Source organism: Myodes glareolus, chromosome 16 (assembly GCF_982192425.1).
Source record: "Myodes glareolus chromosome 16, mMyoGla1.1, whole genome shotgun sequence".
Taxonomy (NCBI): domain Eukaryota; kingdom Metazoa; phylum Chordata; class Mammalia; order Rodentia; family Cricetidae; genus Myodes; species Myodes glareolus.
In genome coordinates this window covers 35,648,906-35,668,400 of record NC_142041.1, presented here as the reverse complement: position 1 = coordinate 35,668,400, position 19,495 = coordinate 35,648,906, and positions in this window count along the sequence as shown.

Genomic DNA, 19,495 nt, shown 5'->3' with positions numbered 1-19,495 from the left:
AGAAGTTTCTCTTATATATAAAAAAGAGATAGATTCATGGAAATTTGGGATTTGAAAGAGCAAAATTCAGGAGGCTGCTTGTAAGAAATATTCAAGTTTGAAAATGCCAGATTTCTGAATTCAGTAAATACAAATTTCTATAGCGTTAAAATGAATAATTTTATGAAAACTTCCAAAATACAGGTAATTATCATTTTTACCTGATCTGAGTTAATAGAGTTTCAGCTGCCTGCCTAGAAGTGCTTTTTCAGTTTAACTAGTGATGACCAACTTCTATTGTCCACATACTTGGATTAATAGACAAAAGGATTAACAAGTAGGTTAATGTCTAGATATGAGCAAGGCTGCTTCCAAGGGGATTGACTGAGTACTTGCACTGACGGTGAGTGGCATCATTCTCTGGCCTAGATTCCTAGACAGAATAAAACAGACCAAAGAAGAAACCCAAGACAGCACGTGCATTGTGCTATCTCTGATTCTTGACCTGCATTCACATGAGCAAACAGCCTCCTATCTTCACTAGCAGGAGCTTGTGCTCTGATATGCCTTCCTCACCATGATGTGCTGTGCTCTCTGAAGCATGTCCTAAGTAAGTCTTTCCTCCACTAGTTGCTCATGTCAGACATCGGGTCACAGCAATGAGAAAAGTAACTGAGTAACTGATAAAGACTCCAAACTCAAAAAATAAATATTGCTGAAGGTCTGGGTTATCTATCAAACTTTGCCATATTAGAAAGCCTAGGTTTCATTTTTATTCCATTTTCCAAAATTTGCTTAGGTGACATCCACTACCTAAATATAATAGCTAAAGAAATCTTGTAAATATCTTTAAGACATATCCCACAAATTAAAAGAGAAAGTGGAATGAGGGAACTCTGTGGTCCCTTAAGCCTCACTAGCAAGTGATTTAAGGAGGAGTAAATGAGGTCATTATGTAGGATGCATGTGTATCAAATACCCCAAAGCTATTCAGACAGCATTTATACATTTTACTGCACATTTGGATATGACACTGTGGGGTCATAGACGAGAAAAAGACTTTGTGGAACTCAGTATTTCTGTAAAAAAACTGCATGTTTTGAAATCTCTCAAGGTCTGCAATGTAGCAGAGCGTTTCAATTCATTAAGAAGTTATCCACTGTCATTATGTTGGACAATGTGATTTTCTCAGATTATATGTCCCCTGTTTCGTATAAAGTGGCAGTTACAGACACATTTATAAAGGCTCTTTGAAAGGACATTTATTTTGGAACACTAAGTAAGAAAGTGGAAGTAGCTAGAAATTGTCAAATGGAGCATTTCAAATCATAGTAAACATAATTATCTGACAACTAAAGTCTATTGTGTTTGAAGAAGTTATTTATATGTAGATGAACAATAGTAAATACAGTATTCCTTGAAATTTGATGAAGATTTATATGACCAACAGTCAAATGAATGCAATTTCATATAAACTTCATGTGTGCAATACATATATATGTGTGTGTGTGTATCATTACTTATATGTATATATAGGTGTGTACATTGATACATAACATGTATAATCACATATTTGATATCCCAAATTAATTAATTTTGATTCAGTTATGCATTAAAAAGTCACATATGTATGCAAATTTTTGTGGCATTTATTTTTCCCAAGGTAAATAGATACCTCCTCATGCCAGAAAGTCCCAGGAATATTTTGTCTGTAACCATAGAGTAAATAGCAATTCCATCAAAGTACATCTTGGCAAATCACTTAGATGATTGAATTTTCTTTCATAAGACACCATAAGACATTATTATGGGAGTCTGTGTGACTTAAAATAGCTTTCCCATCACAAAGTCCAACACTATAATGGATAAAAACCTCACTGAAACTGAACCATTGGTCTTCATTCTGGGTTCTATACATTCCTAATCACTTGAAATAGAGTAGAGGTACATCCTGTGTTACACCCTTCCATTTCTACTGGAAATGTCAACATTTACATTATGATTAAAATAGGCATAGGTAGCACTGCTTTGCTCTAGATGCTCGATTGGTTGTAGTGGTTACTGGGCAAAAGTACTCTCTTCTTCAAGATGCTAAAGACTTCATTGTTAATATCTAAAGGGCATGGGTTGGGTATCACAGTTTTATATATCACATTTTCACCATGTGCTATACAAACATACATACCCACATGTGTATGTATGTGATAGAATTAAACTATGACTGAGAAAGAATATATTGTGTATGTGGACATATTTAGAAACAATTAGTATACAAAAAATCTATCAACAACAGTGGATACTATCACAAATTTTAAGCTAATAATTGAAAGCTATATTTTAAAGCCAGTCCAAAATTTATGAACCTGTTAATTTATAAATATTGTATATACATTGTAGCAATTTATAAGTAGCAAAATTTTAAAATCTCATGGAGGATCTTGATGTATATTTTATATTTAACTATATTTACTGCATTCCTGAAATAATTTTACCTGCTTACCACTTTGTGCTATTAATTGCCATAAGACATCATAAAGCAACTAGTTTATTTAAAGAAATCTTTAAGAATTACTTATCTAAACAGATCATTTACATTTGGTAGTAATCTATTTGAAGGTTGTGGGTACTGTGTTGGTTTTATTATGCTACAGCAAAATCATAATGACTGCTTTCTGAAGCTTAGTTTAAGGGTAAAGAATAATGATGCATCAAGAAAACCTACAAAGAACTGTGACTCAGAGGCAGTACTTCTGCAAAGACTTGAGAAGAAGCACTCTATTAATCCTGGTTTTCCTGAGGGATCACAGAGGTTGAGAGTTGGTCTTTCAGGGAGAAAGGCTGTACTGAAGAAAAGTTCATGTGCAAAATGCTAAATTTTCCTGTGTAGACCAAAGCAAGACATGCTTATATCTCAAAGAAGAGAAAAGGAGAAAAGAGGGTGATGCATAAAATCACTGGTCAAATGCCAAAAATGATATTTGATATCATACTGAAATATATACACTATGGGTTAATTGAGTCCCAAAATGATCAAACTCTGAATTAATTGAAACACTCCAGTTTTATCAAATGATCATCCTCCTTATAGGTTAAACAATCCAAGAAATCATCCTTAAACACATATGAGCAAATACAAGAAGGCTTACGAATAGTGCATGTGTTCACTTGCTGTAATTCGATGGGGATGGGCAATAAACGAGGTCTGAAGCTATAACTCAGGGTGGTTGCTTGCTCAAACACCCAGGGGTTCCCATTGACTTTCATCTGGTAGATTACTGTTGGACCATCTGATCATGTTTTCTTGAACTCTTTATATTCTTGATTATCACAATAAATTTCAATAAACCAATTCAGTATAGGGGTTACCATCATAGTTGCCGTGGAATGTTGACATCTTTGAGGTTTTAGTGACTTTGATGATTTAAACTATTTATATGGATTTTGTAGGTACCATTTCAAACAATTCTTGGGTGATTTCATTTTTCAAAGACTTTATATTTTTAAGGATTCGTGTGTGTGTGTGTGTGTGTGTGTGTGTGTTGGGGATACATGTCAGTTCAGTGCTCTAAAAGACAGAAGAGGGTGTCAGATCCTCTGGAGAGGAGGTTGTACATACTTAGAAGCCATCATTAATACCAATACTTACAGTAATTATTATGTTAGTAATAGGGAAATTCACTGTATACCCAACAAGATCCTAAGCAGTGTATAATATACTATAATTTTCCACAATTTAAACAGGCTAATGCCTAAATCTTTCACTTGAGGATGAATGTCACAATTTAACACTTGTGTTGATCAATAAATGCAAATAAGCACAGTTAATTTCATAACACTTTCTTCTCTCTTGGCTGACAGAAATATTTTAAAACACTATATTCTAATAACTTCCTTTTTATACCTGGAAATTTGTAGAAAAGGTAAAATTTTATGAACTTTCACTATTGCAGTGTAAAATTTCACTTAATATATAGCTGTATTCATATTAGACATTTTAATACTCATATAGAATCAATGTTATAAAGAGTACATACCCCCTTCACCATGCATATTTATGAATACAAATTTTTACTATATTAATTAAAATTAATCTCTATTTACTCATATTTCAGAGAATAAATATCACATTATATTTGATAGCTGTCCGATTACCATTTATATAATTTGACTAGTGATCCCCTCAGGAAGAATTACAGGACTCTGTGATGTTTAGCAAAAAAAAATTATGTATCCACATTTTCTTTCAGAAAACAATGTATTTTATATTTTCAGTTAGAAGGTCTACCTTATTTTCACAAACCTCTTTCTTATGAGAAGATCCCCACTGTTTCTCTGCGTAGAGCCCCACTGAGAATGCTTATAATCTGCTTTCTTCTCTTCGGCATTACTAACTGTGAGTACGCTAATGAGGAAAAAATGCCACTTATCCCTCACTTTTGCATTTATGTTTTCATGATGCCTAGGATTAAAAGCTAATGAATATTAATTTAGCATAAATATGCTGCATGAAAGCTGTGAATACCTTTTTGTCAGGGAACTGACCAGGGGAGTGAGCTTGTTACTTTGTCTGTGTATAGATCACAGTTACAGGCATCAGACTGACAGAACTGCAGGGCTTGCTCTATATTTTCTTACTGGTGTTTTGAAACGTAGTACATGAGTGGGAAATAGCTTGGTCACTGAATTAAATTTATGTCATCCATAAAAAGCACAATCGGTACATTGAAAATTACAAATAGGCCAACTGATATACTGTGATGAATTGGTACTTTATAAAACTCACGGGAATTGTTATCTTCTTTCAGTTCTATTTACTAGAAAAGATACCTGTTAGAGGTAAGGAAACAAAATTTTGAAAGGTTGGAAGAGAGTCCATAAGAGAAAATGGGGAAACTAGGAGAAGACACAGTTGGCGAGAAATGATGATAATGATGGTACACTGCATGAAATTCTCAAAGATTTAATAAAAAGTGTGATATTCAAGGGGGAAGTTTATCAGTCAGACCCAGGAATCTTTGGCAGAGCTGGTCAGAGAAAGCCTGTTTGGGGACTGGATCTGGAGGAGCAAAGGGAAAGGCACAACTTGGCTGTCAGCCTCCCTGCCTCCAGTGCAGGAGCAGCCTGTGGCCTCCCAGCGAGTGCCTGCTGCAGTTGGAGGCTGAAATAAAGCAATGAGCTCTCTGAGGGGTTCAAAGGGAACTCTATGGGATCAACTGAAGGTGGTGTCAAGGTGGGAAAGGGTGCAGCATACGTTTTGTTGCAGAGCTGGAGACAAAACTAGGGAATCTGATATGGAAGGGCAAAAGGAGAGATGAAGGTCTGCAACTAGTTTACCCACCCCATCTCCATTTCAGTGGGGTTTCTTTGGGATTCCTGAGTGTATGAAGGTGGGATTTTCTGAATCCTGCACCTTGCCTTGGACCCTTTTCCTTCTACTGGTTTGTGCTGTTCAAAACTGAGTTGATAGTTTTGTGTTTTTTTATTGTATATTTTGTTATACTTTTTAAAAAATAAATGAATGAATGAATGAATGATTGAAAACCTACCAGCCATGGCAAAGGTTAATCACTGAACTGTCATTTATACCTGTCAAGAGAGGGCAAAATCTGTTTTCTCCAATGGAGTGACACTGGTTATATCAACAACTCCGATACATAATGAACTCAACAGTGGTTTAGTGTGTCTTTCTTTGTTTAAAATTTGGTGTTGATTTGTTTTTCCTTCTGTGTGTTTTTTATTTTGTTTTTGTGGGGTTTTGTTGTTGTTTTCTGTTGGATTTATTTGTTTGCTTTTAAAAAAGAACTTATATATTAGAGTTTTACTCAGCGGTAAAAAACAATGGCATCTTGAATTTTGCATGCAAATGGATGGAAATAGAAAACGCTTTACTGAGTGAGGTAACCCAGACCCAAAAAGAGGAATATGGTATGTACTCACTCATAAGTGGATTCTAGCCATACTTAAAGGTCTTTGAGTCTATAATTTGTGATCCTAGAGAAGCTAAATAAGAAGGTGAACCTGAAGAAAATCATATAGTTATCCTCCTTGAGAGTGGAACTAGGCAAGATTGCCAGGCAAGCTCTGGTGCATGGGGGGTGGGGGGGTGGAAGTAAGGGAAGATGGTCATGGAGAGGGGAGAGGGGGAGGATTGGGGTAGGCTTGGGGGAATGGGAGAGGGGGAGGTTGAGGAAGGATGGTTGGGGGAGCAGGGAGGTTTATATCTCAGCTAAGGGAGCCAGTTTAGGGTTTGCAAGAGACTTGATTCTGGAGGGGTTCCCAGTAAAAATTAAATAAAAAAATAAAAATAATAATTAAAAAAATAAAAAAAAGAAAAGAAAAGAAAACGCTTTAGTGAGTCAGGTAAGCCAGACCCAAAAAGAGGAATCTGGTATGTATTCACTCATAAATGGATTCTAGCCATAATTAAAGGTCTTTGAGCCTATTATTCGTGATCCTAGAGAAGCTGGATAGGAGGGTGAACCTGAAGAAAATTCAGGTAGTTTTCCTCCTGGAGATTGGAAATAGACAAGAGTCCCAGGTAACCTCGGGTGCATGGGGGGAGGGGGATAAGAGGGTTGTTGGAAGAGGAGAGGTTTAGAGAGAAGGGAGCAGGGGAGGAATGGGGAATGCTCAGGGGGATTTGTGATAATGCAGTTTTTCATGATTAACTCTACACAATGGACTGTTAATTTTTATTTAATAAGGTACATATTGTGCTTAAGTGCTTCATCATCAAACCTGATATAGACTCAGCTATGAAAATTCAATTAAATATCTCTCATAAAGTTGTCCACAATTGTTGTCTGTAAGGTAGCTGTTAAAGTATGGCATGGAATGAAGCAGTGCCTAGGAACCTAGACAATTTCATACAAAAAGAAGGTTTTAAGAAAATTTTGCATTGTGCCATTATGTAATAAGCATGTGGAAAATTTATAACTTGCATACACTGTGCAAAACATGTTATAAGTAGTGTTTAAGAAACATCATGAAGGAGCATATAGAAATAACTGTAAAGAAAAAAATTGGGAGAGTATAAATGTGTACATGCAAAACAAATTATAAATATTGAGCAAAATTATACTGATAGAGGAGTAGAGCTCTTAGAAATAACATGTGATAGTTTATAATGTATATACACTGCAAGTAAAGTTAAACGTTAATTTTCACAATTTCAAAGAAAAAATTGTAAAACCATGCTAGAATACTCATGAGTCACTCAATGCCTGGAAGATGAAAAATAAAGGTCACCTTTATACCTAAGTAGCTCTTGGACTTTGTTCTTGATTTTTTTCACAAACATAACTTTTGATCTGCTTAAATAAATATCAACAGCTCCCTGATAATATTACATTGTTAGTGTTTACAGTATTATTGTGAATAGGTCTTTGCTTATTACTGAGACTCAATAAATATTTAATATGTATATAAGATTTGACTTAAATAAAAACAACACTGTTGACCTCTAATTAAATAAGTTATTAAGATATATTAGCAGCCTTAAACTTGATTTAATTCCAAGAAACTCTAGTTAACAGCTTTTCCTTTTAAAAAATTGTTTGTTTATTTTTGTATACAGGGTTGTTCTGTGTAGCTTTGGAACCTGTACTGGAACTCACACTGTAGACCAGGCTGGCCTCGATCCACTGGGCTCTGTGATCTAGTGCTGAGAATAAAGTATATGTCACACCTGCCCGATGACACCACCATATGGTGCTACCACCACCCAGCTCAAAATATTTTTTCTATTTTTTGAAACTTTTCTTATTTTTTATCTTTTTATTTATTCTTTGATACTTTCCCATCATGCATTTCAACCCCACTCATCTCCCAATCCCTAAGTATTCTTCCTCTGCCTTTGCAACCTCTCCCACAGAATAAAATGAAATAAAATTTAAGAAAAAAGATTAAAAGAATCTTGTGGAAAATATGGTGTGACATGTGAGTCACACAATGTACCCTTTAGTCTGTATATCTTTATTGCATGTACTCATTGCAAAGAGTCTTTTGGTGTAGATCGAGACCTTTGGTTTATGTTACACTGGCAATAGGGTGACCTCATGGGAATCCTCTTGAATATCTTGGTTTTGCCATATATCATGGAGATCCTGCAGGTTTTGGCATTGAAGGGCCAACCCCTTCACATCGTCCAGCAGATCACAGATGGGGAGGATGTTGGGGTGGGGCCAATTCATAGCCCTGGTGGTTCTTGGCCTGGAATGTTGCAGGTTTGATCAGCCTACCAGCTCTCCACCATCCTCACTAGCACAGCATTGCTATGACTAGTTCACTTCATGCAGCAAGGAGCAAGGGGTAGGCCTGTTTCTCCTGCTTTCATTTCTTCAGGAACAACTCTACTTTGTTTCCTAAGCAAAATGCAGGGGACACTCTCCTAAGTGAGGGGCAGGACAATTTGATTGAGACAGAGTCTCACTGCACAACACTCAGACCTAGAACTCCCTCGGTAGCCCAAGGTAGCCTCAAGTCACGGTAATCCTCCCGCCTCAGTCCCCCGAATGCTAAAATTCAGGCATGTAACACCATGCCTGGCTTAGTAGTGATTTAAACTGACTTTGTTTGCTTGTTTTTTATGTTTAACCTGCACCCACTTTGAATGTAGAAAATGGTAGATCATTCCACTCCATGGAGTTGTTTTAAAGTAATAAAGTACTAATTTCTCATGTATATATTTAGTTCTCTGAGAATACAAACATCTCTGTGAATATCCTTAAGTGTAGATCAGATCAATATCACCATTCTTTTGAAATATGTTTTTAATATTTTTAAAAAATTAACCAAATTCCTAAAAGTAGTTTGTTTTCTTTGTCTTCTTCTGTATTCTTCACTTCCTATCTTCATTTTTTATTTTAATTCTATTTTTATTGATTTTATTGAGCTATACATTTTTTTATGCTCCCCTTTCTTTCTCTTCCCTCCCATTAAACCAAACCATCTTTCATGGTCCTCATGCTCTCAAACAAATTTTAAATTTAAGGTTAAATTTATTTTACCATAGCTTTTCTTCCCCCAGGGACTTCAACATCTTCTTCCTCTCTCTATCCAGTCTACTTTAAGTTCTTTTTTTTTCTCAAAGTTTATTAAAATACAAAAGTCTCCATTTCCGCCCCTCCTCCCAACCCCCTCCCACTCTCCCCACTCCTTTCCCTCCTCCCTCTCCATCCCCAAGAGCAGTCAGGGTCTCCCACCCTGTGGGTAATTCAAGCTCCTCCCCCCTCCCTCCAGGTCCAGGAAGGTGAGCATCCCAACAGACTGGATCCCAGAAATCCAGTATATGCAGAGGAAACAAGTCCCAGTGTCATTATAAATGGCTTTTCAGAAAGACTCTGGGCCAGTCACATTCAGAGAATCCGGCCTCATTCAGAGAATCTGGCTGAATCACGTGCTCATTCAGTCCCAGTCATTAATCATGAAAAACTGCATTATCACAAATCATTAAAGAAAAATAGAGGAAAGGCAGTTAATCTGGAAAGAATTCAACACTTAGATGAAATATCCCATGTCTCATACTTATCACAATTTTTGCTTATATTTTAGTTTTTCTTTTATGAAACTTCAACTGCAGCTCAAAAGGCTTACTATTAAAGGAGACGCTATGCACTGAAGCCCATTAATACTAGGGATGTGGAAAACCTGAATTGAAAGGCTTATGAAATATCAGATAAAGGAATGTGGAATACTGAAGAACATACAAGCAAGCACAGATGACTGGGCTTTCTAAATGCAGGCTCATAGGAAATAGTAGGAAGTACTTCTGAAAAGACACCTCCCCAAAACAATGAGCTACAAGGTCTCTTTTGTCGAGAGGCAAATCCACACCTTCTGTGTTCCCTGTGTTCTCCACAGTTGCTCTTTCAGCTCTCCCTCCTTTTCTTCTGTGCATTTTGAATTTCCAACAGTCTCTTCTTGATTTCCAAGCAGTCTCTCTGTCCCCAGACTAGTCTCCACAAAACTAACTAGATTGCATTTTGTTATAAATAATGTTCAAAATAAATCACTTCAATATGCTACTTAAAATATACGCACAACTTCCTGAACTTTGAAAAATGAAATGTTAAAATGTGAAAGGATATTTAAGGTGGGTCTGGTGGGTCTTTGGGAATCCTTTTACCTTCTAAGCAGCATGAAGCTTGACATGCTGGAAGCTTTCCATTTCCAATTCCTGCACAGATCACACACTGTATGTGTGCATGTGCTGCTTTTCAGATTCTAAATTCTCACTTATGATATATCCTTAATCTCTACTTTAAATTGTCTTCAATGTGTAATAAAAATTTAATACCCTCAGCCAGGTGGTGGTGACACAGGCCTTTAATACCAGCACTCAGGAGGCAGAGGCAGACAAATCTCTGTGAGTGCGAGCTAGCTTGGTCTACAGAAAAAATTACAGGATAGGTTCCAGAGTACAAAGAAATTCTGCCTAAAAAAAATTGATACCATCAATGAACCATCCGTCGCGCCTGTATGTCAATTATATATGAGCCATACTCTTTCATCTATAAAGAATATTTTCCACATTCCTGGTTTTATCACTCCTGCTTTATCATTATTTATACTCATCGAAAGTTATGAAAATAAAGGTTCAATAAATTTTTCTCATGGAGATAATGATTAATGAAAAAGATAAAGATGTATACAGAGTGGTAAAAAGAGATGAGGATAATTCACTTTGAAAAAGGACAGAGATGCAAACAATGTTTCATAGTCACTAGGAACAAACTTATTAAAATTTAGTTTGTCTCATTTGATAGTGAGGGATCAGAAATTCAAAGAAAAGGACACTCTTGTATGGTGTTCATTCACAAAAAAAAAAAAGGAAGTGGCGGTTTTATGTACATAGGGCAATCAATCAAGTCAGTATTTCAATTTACATCTAAGTTATAATAGACATTTAAGTTTTCTGACTCTAAGAGTACACTGGTCAGCAGATCCTACATACTCTTTTACAGAAGGTTAAGTATTCTGAGGGAAACAAGGAGTCTCTGAAATTTAGAAAAAGAAAGTTGGCACAATCAAGTTTCTCTAGAATGGTTATCTAGAAAGAGTGAGGAGAACTCTCTGAACAAGGAAAATAATGACTACTAAGGGAATTGTGTGTAGCTTCAGGAAGCAGAAGTTGAGTAAACAAAAATAAGAGTGTCAGCACCTAAAATTTGTCAAAAAAGACAGAACTTCTTACCTGCGAGGTAATGCACACTGAATTTCCTGGACAGCAAGTGAAAGGAATGCAGAGAAGCATAGCAGCTCCTTCTTCTACATGAAGGCCAGAGTAACAGAGGAATCTGTGAATCTGTCTTGGGGTTCCACCTGGTGTACAGCATTAAACAGAAACAAATGGTTATCCTCTCATGGAATTGCAGAGTGAGAAAGTAAATCTTTACATATGACAAACCTTATATGTTTCATCTATTAAGACATGATAATTTATGAAAACGTGTTTTTAATAGCTGGATATACTCACCTTTTGTTATCATTTACATTACTTTAGTAGTATTTTAAGGATTCATTTTCTAATTAAAAATGAAATTGATACAAAAATAACTCATGGCATAAATTACCATAAAAATAATATGCCTTCAAGAACATTAAAAATAAATATATTCTAATAATAGATGGCGGTATTTCTCTTATTGTTACTTAAATGATGTTAAAATGACATGATTGCACCAGACAACTTTTCAGTTTTTGAAGCTGAAAAAAATATAAAATTTAGAATCATTCCTCATCTTGTTAAATCACTGAGTTTCCACTTTGCAACTGTAAGCAAACTATTAAATTCCGTTATAGTCCAATTTCCTCACTTTATAGATTGACTTGGTACAGTTCTACTACATGGTATCTATGCATACTAAATGGTACTCAATACAACTTGATTCAATAAAGATGTTGTTGCGATGACAGGATGACTAATATTGTGTTTTTTTTTGAGATGTTAGTCTCTGAAGCCACCACTTACCTCTGACACTGTGGCAGCAATGGGCAAACAGGGGAAGTAGGTGTGCTTTTGTTCCCCTGATGCTTCAGTGAAACAGGTGGTAGTCTTTGTGAAGTCCAAAGGATCTAATTTGCTCATCACTAGAACAGAAGAATGAATAAGAAATGTAATATCTAACATTTTCTCCAAACTCAAAAGATTGCTTATCAGCAACAAACATATTTGTCCATATACAAATATTTTCTCAAAATATTTAATATGAGTGATAATAAAAGGCAGCACAAATCAAACTGTTTCCACTTAGCCCCACACTGTTCTGAATTATTTCAAAAGTTCCAACGGTTGTGAATACTTCAAACCCACAAAAACCCCAAGCAGTCACTCCCTACACACTCAAACATCTTCAAAGAGGGATTTAAAAGCTTGATGCCTCTCTCTCAAAGCTCTATGTTAAAAGACTTTGGTGGCCTTACTTTAAAATTCATCAACGAGCCTACAGAGACAAACATGCACAGAACTGCTGGACTAAAATGGGGGTAGCTGTCTTAAGTTTTGCCTTGGGTCCACTTGTGAATTCTAGTTATGTCCTAGTTTCAATCAAGAATTCTACTTTCAAAGAAAGATGTAGAGTATATAGACATGAACCTCAAGTGACCAAGGAAATGAAAGAATCTGACAGTGTCTATATGGAGAAGTTACTTTTAATTTTTAACAGCTCTTTCTGGTACAATATATTCCTGCTAAGGAAAATTGTGGGGTATTTTTGTTTTGCTTTTACTCTGTATAATATGAAATGTGGTACTACAAATTAAACATTATGATTTATGAGAGTTATTAAGTATTAGAAAAATTATAATTAGTTTTCTAGTGCCAGAGGCATTGCTAAATTATTTGAGTGGAATGCTGTTGGTTCTGTGATAAACCTGTAACAGCAAGTCAATGAAAAATAATTAATACTTCTCTCATCTAAAACCTTCATATTATTATTATTGTTTTTATTATTATTGCTGTCGGCTTCTACTGAAAGACATAGCAAATGAAGGAAAACATTCACCTCTTTTTGAAGGTCTGTGTGTAAACCATATAATTTGACCCAGCTGCCCCATCCAAATGTGAAGAGCATGGGTACAGAAAAAGAAAATGTATTGGTAAAAATAATGAAATTACAAAAAGTGACATCTATTATTGAACTAATAACTTGTCCTGGTTTGGGGTTTGTGCTTATCAGATGACAGACTGACTACCTACTTTTGGAGACAGAAGAGTAGCTGGCCTTGCATCCAACTGGGCATGAGTGACGAGGTGGTAGGCATTCAAGGGAAGCTGGGAAAGTTGTAACACACACATACACACACACACACACACACACACACGCACGCACACACACACAATGTATTTTTTGATATTGAATAATTTGATTCATAGTTGTTTTTACACAGTGCCTTTTTGCAAATCTGTTAACAACTAAGTTCACCATCTAGGGATGTGCAAAGATGCTCTGGTCTTAATGAAACAAAAATGAGAATATGTTTTGGTGAACATATGGATAGATTTATAACCCAACATACTAATTCACGACGAAGATAATATAGCTTGTATTTTATCATGTACTAGTTTTTTATTCAGAAAACAAAAGTCAGACTAAAAAATAATACGACTATTGACTGTCTTCTTGGGATAAATGAGTCACCATGAATACTGTAAAAAATAAGTGCACAATATATCCTTTCACCCAGAATCTTAGTATGGCATCATTCAGTGATAGAGGATTAGGCAAAGATTTGGACAAATACTTCACTTGAGAAATTAGCACTGACTGAAAAGAGTGGGAAGCCAGAGGGGAAAAACAACAGGGAGAAACTCACTGTGACAAGAGATAAATGTGTTGCGGCTTAGACAACTCATCTCATTATCTTGGGACTTTCTGAGCTGCTGTGGACCGTAACTTAGAATGATCAGGAGGAGGAAGAAGTTTTCTATTTCATTCTCAATTGTTTAGCATTTTAATTGTGGTGTAAATGATTCCTCATTTTCACTTTTAAAAGAAATGTTCTAAAATTATTCTATAAATTCATAAATATTTATTTTGGGGATTGTTGCATTAAGCACCTTTTTCATATTCTCTGTACTTTTTTATACATTTGAAATGTCTAGGAAATAGGTGAAAACTAAGTAGAGTGAACAGTATGATTGGCAAATTTCATTTTGTTTTTATATATCTATTTACTTTATTATTTTGTATAAACATGTGTATGCCTGAGGGTTAATAATTGCACCCTATATGTGTAGGCACCCTAGGAGTCCTGAGGAGGGTGTTTTATCCCTAGAAACAGGAGCTATAGACAGTTGTGAGCTTTCTGACATACTTGTTTGGAATTTAACTCAAGTTCCTTATAAGAACAGCAGGTCTAGGAGTTAAGGGTGGAATGCACCAGAATTAAAAGAGTATAAAGAAGCCAAAAGGAACTTGCTGTTTTGTAACTCCTATAAAAATGTACAAGACAATGATTGAAAGGAGATACACTAGAGAGCTGAATTTCTCTAGTTTTGTAAACAAATGTTGTAAAAAGAAATATTATCCCTAGTACCAAGTATGAGCTTTCTTCATAACAATGGGTCAAGAAGAATCAAGAAGCACCTTGTCTCATACAGTATTTTTATAAGTCTTCTAAGCCTTAGCCTCATGAATCCTGAGGAAGAAGGGGCAGGAAATATGAAAGTTCTTTAAGATCCGGAACTCCACTACAACAGCATTTTCAAACTCAAAACTATTGCTGTCATTTGCTCAAAATAACTCTTGTCCCCAACCCTGGATCAACACAAGGTTAATTGTATCAAAATTCAAGGAAAAGGAAGTTCTTATGGGACCTTAACATCTGCCTCTAAACTCTCTCTATTGAATGACTTATGGGAAGGAGTGAGGTGATAGGAAGATATCACTGTACTTTTTCTATATCCACTGACGAGCCCACAGACTCCAACACAGCACTAATCCCATGTTCACCTAGACTTCCATGATAAACTCCAGTGTCACAAAACTTAAATAACATGAATAGGTGAGAGAAATTTATGCCTTTCTTACATATTCAAATGTTTCTAAATACATATTTATAAAATGATTTTTCAACATCTGAGAAATGAAAAGAGAATTATAAAATAAATTTACTTCAAGTTACCACTCATTTACAGAGAAATAGTGTACTTAACTTTAATAAAAACCAACTATAGCCCATTATTCCAAATGTATGATGGTTTAAACTTAAGTAGTACCTTTTTCATTTCTTCTCTTGACAACTCTATGGTCTGTTAATTAGCCAAGTATTTACTTGGTTGTCTCATTTTCTGCTATTTAGAATAATTCTTACCCTATGTGTGACTAGAAATACTTTCTTCCTATTCTGTTTGTTGTCTCCTACCTGAATTGATCATTCCCTTTGTTGTGCAGAAGTCTGTTGTTTTGTGAGTGTGTGAGGTTTTGTTTTGTTTGTTTATTTGGTTGGTTGATTGTTACTTTTGTTGTTGCTGTTTGTCTTTGTTTTTATATTTCATGAATTTCTATTTGGCATTTGTCATCTTTGTTCCTTCAGTTGCTGTAATCCTAAGCAGAAAGTCTTTACCTACGCTTGTATTTTCAAGAAGAAGCAGATTCAAAAACACAAACATGCATTCTCTCTCATGCATTCTTATCTCAGGCTCCATGTTCTACATATGTGGTCTTATGTGGAAATGGGTACAAGTGCTAAGAACTTAGAAAGCGGCTCCTGGAAGTGAGAAACAAAAAGGCATTGCAGCGGGAAATAGTGAAAAGGGGTAGGAGAAAGCAGGTGATAGAAAAGCCCATGAACCACATCAGGAGACGTAATGATGAAGTAGGAATGGGAACACAACGGAAGATAGGAGGGAAAGGGGGCAAGAAATCAAAACTAGGTATATACCGAAGTGTAACGAAAAAACCTGATAGTTTGTAAGTCATTGTTTATAATTAAAAATAATGAACTACAACCTCTTTAGTATATTCAGTGCACAATTAGCATATACATGTTCTTCATTCTGATGTAACATGACCATTACAAGAAGCTTTAAATTCTTTAGCCCCTAAAGTCATCAATTGCTGTAACAGATACAGAGGATAGAAATCATACCAAACCTTGGCTTCTTTTCTTCCTACCTTTTCCTTTCTTTCTGTTTCTTTCTTCTTTTCTTTCCTTCTTTCTTTCTTTTTGCCTTCCTTCTTTCCTTTCTTTCTTTCTCTCTCTCCTCTCTCTTTCATTTTTCCTTGCTCTCTCTTCCTTCTTTTCTTCCATTCTTTTTTCTAAATAATTAATGAGTGAATTAACATTTAATAAAAAACTAGAGAATGAGTTGTTACATAACATTTCAGTAATTTTATCATTGCTCTTAAATCATTGCTCCAAATGATTAAAGTCATGAGTTCTTAGCTGAAATTTTAACCAGAAATCATAGTATAGATGCAGAAACCATGTGAATATTTCTGACACAGATAAACAGTGTAAAGCATTGATACTGCTGTTGCAAAAGAATAAAACCTCTCTCTTGGCAAGGCATTTATCATTACAAGAAAAAAATGCCTGTAATTTTATTCCCAATTCTGATATTAGCACTCACAGCTATGGTCTCTGTTATTGCAATAACAAATTGTGAAATAATATTTCCCCCAGGAAAATGTGGGATGTTTTAATGTTTTATGGCAGAAAGACATTTTTGCAGACATTGCAGGAAGCTAATGTGTTCTTTAAGTTGTGCTACAATTCAAAGAAAACTATGAAATGCAGCTGTAAGCGTCAGCAAAGTAAGTTTATAACTTCTGTCTTATTCCTTTAATATGTTTATCTTTGTTATGGTTGCTCACATTTTGCTGAAAGGATGCAACACGTTTTTTTTTGCCACGAAATTATTTCTGTAAAGAAAAGAAGTATCCCTAAACAAAGTAGTGAAGGGTCAGCTGAAAAAGACCATATATCTGAACATATTATGTCTCTATGTATATTTTAGTTTCCATGTGTTGCACAATCTATATAATTAATGTTTAATGGACAAAATACTGTGGACTCAGTACGCTTGTCAAAAAGCACAAGAGAATAAGAATTGCGTGATCAATCATATAAACTAAAATTTCTAGAGCAAACTGACAGAAACAATGAAGTTAATAATATATTCTGAAATCTGTAATAAAATATTATACAAAAAGAATACATTGTATATTAATAACAAACATCCATCTTAATAATGTCACTTTTGCCCAACATATTTTTCTAATATAAGTAAATTTTATTCTCTTCAGTTGTATCAATTTAGTTTTGAGCTAGATTATTTTATTTTTGATTTAGAAAAACAAAAAAATCATGAGGAACATTTCAAAAGCAATAAAATGGGAACATTTCTACAGTCAACTTTCAAAAAATAGCACGTTTGTGCTCATGTTATGATCGTTCTCTATGCTTCCTCCAGGGAGTGGCCTTCATTTTCCCAAAGTTGAGCTTTCTCAGAAATATTTTGTTCTTTATTTTCACGCATGTAAAATTTTCCTACCCAATTGCTTGGTATCATTAACTTTAAAATAATAAAAATAGTCATAGAACACGTTCATATGTTATCTACCTGATCTTTATGTTATGTCTTTTTTAATCTTTCTATTTTCATATGTGTTCCTTTAATTTATACTGCATATTTTCTATGCATAACAAAAGTGTCTTATCAATTCTCATTTGATAGACATCTGAAAAAGGTTAGCAATTTTAAAGAAGGCAACTGTGGAAAATTGTTTTTGTGTTTATCTCCAGGAAAACAATAAAAATCATTTTACAAGAATTATCATACGTGCATTATTATAGACATTCATGTTCAATTGTATTATGTATTGAAGAACTTAAAAGGGAAACAAAGATAATTAATGTAGAATAAAATGTTGAGAACTTATACAACCATATTTGACATTCCAGGAAAACAGTTGATGAAGTCCAATACTCTTTCATGGAAAGAAAATAAAAACAAAATGAAAGATTTTTGAAAAACAAAATCTTAAAGAATATCTTAAGTAAAAATTGGACTTAAACATATCATTTCTATTTTACTTTTTGCAGAAGTCCAGGAGGAAAAAAGATTAAAATCTATCAAATGAGAAAACAAATTTAAAATATTTATTGCACTAATTTAGACTGTTAATGCAAGGATTCCATGACTGCTCTCCCATATAAATGCTATGTTGAAATCTTAGAATATAGACATATTTCAATTTGTTTTAATAAAAGCAAAAGACTTTATTTTTTTAATAGAAAAATTAACTTTTTTCATTTTACATACCAATCCCAGTTCCCACTTCCTCCACCTTTTCCCCATCCCCCACACCTTATTCATTCCCCATAGACAACAAGGCATGGTGCTCCCAGGAAGCACCAAGGCTCTCCCCACTATATCCAGGCTCTGCAACGTATTCATCCAAAGAGAATGGGTTCCAAAAAGCCAGTACAAGAAGCAGGGACAAATCCTGGTGACACTGCCAGTGGCCCCAAAGTGTGCCCCAGCCATACAACTGACACCCACATTCAGAGTGTCTAGCTTTGTCCTATGCGGGTCTCTGCCATTGTCTCCATCAGTTGCTGAACGAAGGTTCATTTTTATCATATTTAAGATAGTCATCAATCTAACTAAGGCCAGCTAAGACCATTGTTTATGGTCTTAGCTGGAGTCATCCTTGTTGATTCCTGGGAATTTCTCTAGTGCCATGTTTCTTGCTATCCCCATAATGGTTCCCTCAATCAAAATATCTCTTTCCTTGCTCTCTGTCTCTGTCCTAACCCATCTCATTCCCTCAAGTTCTCCTTCCCCTCCCCTTCCGCCCTCCCTTTTTCCCCCAACCCCATGCTCCCAATTTTGTCAGGAGATCTTGTCTATTTCCTCTTCCCAGAGAGATCTATATTTGTTTCTTTTAGGATTCACCTTGTTACTTAACTTCCCTAGGGTCAGGGACTATAGGATCGTTATCCTTTGCTTTACAATTAGTATCCGTTTATGAGTCAGTACATACCATGTTCATCTTTCTGGGTCTAGGTTACCTCATTCAGGAAAGTTTTTTTCTAGTTCTACCCATTTGAATACAAATTCAAATTTGAAAGTGATAAAGATTGATTGATTTTAAATGTTCTTCTTCTTTTTTTTTTTCTTCCTCCTTCTGCTCCTCATTTGGACCTTGGGGGGCTCCGTCCGGTGCTCCAATGTGGTTCTCCGTCTGTATCGCCATCCATCTTCGGATGAAGGTTCCCTCTGGTCTTGCCTTCTTTACTCACGTTCTCCTTCCTTCTGCTTCTCGTTTGGGCCTAGGGAGTTAAGTCCAGTGTTCCCATGTGGGTCTCTGTCTCCATCTCCATCCATCGTTGGATGAAGGATCTATGGTGATAAGCAAAATATTCATCAGTATGGTTATGGGCCAAGGCCATTTCAGGCACCCTCTCCTCTGTCCAGAGAACAATCTGGGGATCTCTCCTTGGACCTGGGATCCCATTTATAATCAAGTCTCCTGTAAACCCTAAAATGACTCCCTTAGTTGAA